The following is a 4774-nucleotide window of genomic DNA, read 5'->3' on the forward strand; positions in this document are numbered from 1 at the left end:
GGTGTAGAAGGCTACTAGACCACACAAATGAACCTTAAGATAAGGCATCCAAAGAAGAGATGCCTTCACTAGATTGAGAATACATACCCATTGTTAATCGTAGAGTGGTTGGTAAGGAAAGGGGATGCATGCAATAGATGGTGGACATGTGGCATGGGACGATGACAAAATCCCATACGCAGCAATGCAAAAGGGGGTGAGGGGAGGGCAGTCTTAAGGCAGCCTGCGCCTGAGTGCTTCTCATACCTTTCTCGGCCTTTAGGCTAAGATCGAGTGTAGTATCTGTTCTTATCAGTTTAATATCTGATACGTGACCCACCGGGTCACATGATATTAACCTAATTTCTTTCTGGGGGCAGTCCCATCCGGCAGCTTGCTGCCTGGGACTGCGCGCGTCGCCTCTGTCTTGCACTACGTAAGAGGCCTGGCGCACCCCTTCTCCCTCCCCCTCCGAGGGGGGGGAGTCCAATCGAAATTCCCAATAAGGAGTCTGTCAACGTCAAGGACGCTTTCTTCGAAGTTGCCAAGTCCGCTTGGCGAGGTTTTGCGCAGAGCCCAAATCTGGAAATATAAGTATCGTATATCTATATCACAGCATAGGCATCTGTTAAATCTTGTTTTGTCACAGTGGAAGCAAGGAAGGGCAGTCGATTCTAGTTCCATTCAGCAGATGGGGCTATGCTGATAGCCAAGCAAAAGGGATATCTTTCATGGCCGGAGGTTGGTCCACAGCGGAGACCAAATTTGGGTGAGTGCTGCAACTAGTGTCTGTAGATGGCTGACGACGCTGGTTGTGTTGAGAAGAAAGGCTGATATCAGTACTGTGCTTGTGTGGCGGATGGGGTAGGTCAAAACTTTCCTCTTGGATCCCACTGTAGCTTCTCCCCAAGGGCCGAGCCCTCCATTAATAGGAAGGAAGTTGGCAATTTCCATTTTAACGTCTCTCATGGGCTCCTCTCCCTGCATCTCAATTCTTGACAAGACTTAATTTATGATTCATACGTGAGAAGAGAGTCCAATGCACGAGGATAGGAAGACTCCCTCTATACACGGAGTCTCATACCACACTACGCTGTGTGGTGTGCTAGTAGCAACGGGATTTCTGCCAGTCGAGAAAGCAATAGTAGACTATTTGTAGGCATGGGACTTCACTAGAGAGATGATCCGATTGTGTTGCCATTCTTCCCATCCGATCCAATATTGGATCCCCGTGACGTCATATTTCTCATGCGTATAAGGTCAACCATCCATTGAACTTTGGGCCTATAATGTAAATCCAAGGAAGTTTTATTGCCTAACGGCAATGCTAGACTAGCTTAAGCCCATTTTAGTTCTCATTTTGTGCACTTTCCATGCATAATACCTTTTTCTACGGAGTAGAGAAACAAGTTCAAGGCAAATCAATGCAACGACTTTAAAATGGTCAGACCTCATTGTATTACGAACTAAGTGTCTTGTTTCTAGGTAGAAAGGAGTGAAGGAGCATTGAGCCCCTTCTTTTCTGTAAGTTTCTTCTACTTTTTTGCATCTATCAAGACAAAGAGGAATCGCAACCCTAATCTGTGAGGGAGAATGACAAATTTAAGATAACCCTAATCTGGTCACGACCGTTGACCCTGGTCGGGCATTCATTATTCAGTTGTATCTATTAGTTCCACTACATCCTCTCCCTATGATTCACTCACTCACATCCACAGCATCACTTTCTGTATTGAGTGCATCACCTTGCGATTGCAGTTAGTAATGAGCAGGAGAGAGAGTGAGCATAGTCTATCTCCCACTACATGAGGTTTATAACGGTCTCCTCGTTCACCAAGCAATCGAGGGATATCATCTGTATGGAGAGGGCATGTTGCCCTTTGTTAGCCAGGCTGCCATCCCTCATGTAAACAATCGTTGAATGTGTCATACCCTAACAATGACTAGATCCTCTGTGCTAAAGGACAGCTCCATAAACAATGTCTATGATTTGCAGTAGTGGTGGGTAATCATCCCTCCTCATTTGCTAGATGGTCCAATGGAAAGGTCACCATGTGTAGCCAAGCAAAAGGAGGAGATCTTTCATGGCCGTAGATGGGTCCATGTCGAGACCAAAACTGGGTGAGTACCTCGTGCGACATGTTAGAAAACAGAGGACAACAAATTTAATATTTTCGTCCACAACGGACACAATACAAAAGTGATGCCCAGTGTGACACCCTCTAGTAGCATAGTGCTATACATAAACCAAAACAGTGGTTCTCCTGCCTCTGTGGCCTGCGTGCCCCCTCTGAGCTTAGGTGGGCCTCGTTGTCGTGCCCCACAGCCTGTGTGCTCTCAAAACACTCAGCCTGCGTGGTCCCTCTCAGCTTAGGTGGGCCTCTTTGTCGTTGCCTTGAGGCTGATCCTCCCGGACAGCCAATGGTAAGGCAGTGCTTGACCTTGATTGCTTGTCCTCCTTGCTGCTCTGGAACGTAGTCTATCTCCCACTACATGAGGTTTATAACGGTCTCCTCGTTCACCAAGCAATCGAGGGATATCATCTGTATGGAGAGGGCATGTTGCCCTTTGTTAGCCAGGCTGCCATCCCTCATGTAAACAATCGTTGAATGTGTCATACCCTAACAATGACTAGATCCTCTGTGCTAAAGGACAGCTCCATAAACAATGTCTATGATTTGCAGTAGTGGTGGGTAGTCATCCCTCCTCATTTGCTAGATGGTCCAATGGAAAGGCCACCATGTGTAGCCAAGCAAAAGGAGGAGATCTTTCATGGCCGTAGATGGGTCCATGTCAAGACCAAAACTGGGTGAGTACCTCGTGCGACATGTTAGAAAACAGAGGACAACAAATTTAATATTTTCGTCCACAACGGACACAATACAAAAGTGATGCCCAGTGTGACACCCTCTAGTAGCATAGTGCTCTACATAAATTAAAACAGTGGTTCTCCTGCCTCTGTGGCCTGCGTGCTCCCTCTGAGCTTAGGTGGGCCTCGTTGTCGTGCCCCACAGCCTGTGTGCTCTCGAAACACTCAGCCTGCGTGGTCCCTCACAGCTTAGGTGGGCCTCGTTGTTGTTGCCTTGAGGCTGATCCTTCGGGACAGCCAATGGTAAGGCAGTGCTTGACCTTGATTGCTTGTCCTCCTTGCTGCTCTGGAACGTAGCCAATGGTGAGGACCAAGCTCCCCCTTTGATCCCTCCTTGCTGCCCTGAATGCCAGCCTAGGATGAGGTCTCCTTCTGAGGTGTTTGTCTGCAGCAATCAGCCTCCTCCTGTGCTTCTCCAAGTACCCTCGATGAAGGGCCCAAATCTGCTGGCCGGTGTTGCTGCTGCAATCTGCTCCTGAAGGGATGCTCCAATGGATGACTTATGAGCCCCCAATGCCTCCCTTTTATAGGGGCTGGCAGCCCCCAAAGTAGACCGACTATTGGCCGACCCACTCAGCCCAATAGCTGACTGGCTGGTCTGTCCAACCGACATTGGCTGGCTGGGTTTGTGCCCAACCAGGTCTGGCCACGTGGCTGACTGCCACTGGTCCAGGCCCAAAGGCCTGCCAATCCGCCTCCTTTCTAGGCCTCGAACTGCCACGCTGCTGGGCCATCCCGTGCAGCCTGTTCACCATTCTCCAAGGCGTGTTCCAGTCCTGAATTTGGTCCAACCACTGCCGCACAGAGGCGCCCTGGCCATCTCGGCCTGTTTGTGGACCTATCTCTGGTCCAGAAGCCTTCTAACCATCCCGTACAGCATGCAGAGACACCCATGAATCTGGTGAAATTGAGTGGTGTACTGCTCCAAGCGACCTATTCCACGCCACCAAAGCTGAGCCAGAACTCCTTGTCCAGAAATGTCCGTCTACGTGGAGCTCCCCTCTGATCTGCTCCTATTGCAGCATCCAATGGCCTTCAGGTATGCTCCTGGGTGCTGCCCACACGGCAGCCTATGTGCTGCCCATGTGGGAGCCCCATGCTCTTGCTTTTGTCTGTGATTATGCTACTCATATGACAGCCACTATGCTGTCCATGTGGCAGCCCTAGGTCCACCTCACCCTTCCTCATTTGGGGGCTTACAAATGGGGAGGTGACCAGTCATATTCCAACACGCCTATTGCTCCAACCAGTGTCCATAGGTAAGTGCAGATGTCTGCCAACACATGATTTGTGTTGAGAAGAAAGGCATCAGTATTGTCCTTGTTGCAGATTACCAGACCTGGGTAGGTCAAACCCACACTCTTGGATCCCACTGTAGCTCTCTCAAGGGGTGGCTCTCCAAGAGCCAAACCCTCCATTAGTGGGAAGGAAGGAAGCAGTTTTCATCTTAATTTTCCTCATGTGCTCACTCTCTGCATCTCAATTCTTTACAAGAATTAATTCATGATTGACACGTGAGAAGAGAGTGCGGATTGCAAACCGACTCCAGTGCACAAGTATAGGAAGACTCTGTCTATAGACTTAGTCTTATACCACACTACCCGTACTTGTACTGTGCTGTGTGCTAGTAGCCATGCCCAATGAGAAGCAGTAGTAGACTATTTCTATGCTTCAGACTCCACTAGAGACATGATCCAATTGTATTGACACATGTCCATTCTTCCCATCCGATCATTAGTTCGGTGATTTGGATCCCCGTGACATCATATTTCAAGCATATGGTGAATCATCAAGGTTAACCATCACTATAGTGAACATTCATTGAACTTTAGGTCTATAGTGTAACATGCTAATCCAAGGAGGTTTAATTGCCCAAATTTGGGTACCAAATGCTAGACTAGCTCACAGTAAGGTCTAAAGCCCATT

At 48.6% G+C, this 4774-nt stretch overlaps 1 non-coding gene across 1 annotated transcript; it reads left to right on the forward strand.

The window, feature by feature from the left end:
- The first annotated feature begins 242 nt into the window (after positions 1 to 242).
- LOC147902374 (U2 spliceosomal RNA) lies at positions 243 to 438 on the forward strand. Its single transcript, XR_015540936.1, has one exon. It is a non-coding gene; the product is annotated as a U2 spliceosomal RNA (small nuclear RNA).
- The last annotated feature ends 4336 nt before the right edge of the window (positions 439 to 4774 follow it).

The sequence above is a fragment of the Dipteris shenzhenensis genome, chromosome 4 (assembly GCF_047967505.1).
Source record: "Dipteris shenzhenensis isolate YYH24624 ecotype China chromosome 4, Dip_SZ_1.0, whole genome shotgun sequence".
Taxonomy (NCBI): Eukaryota; Viridiplantae; Streptophyta; class Polypodiopsida; order Gleicheniales; family Dipteridaceae; genus Dipteris; species Dipteris shenzhenensis.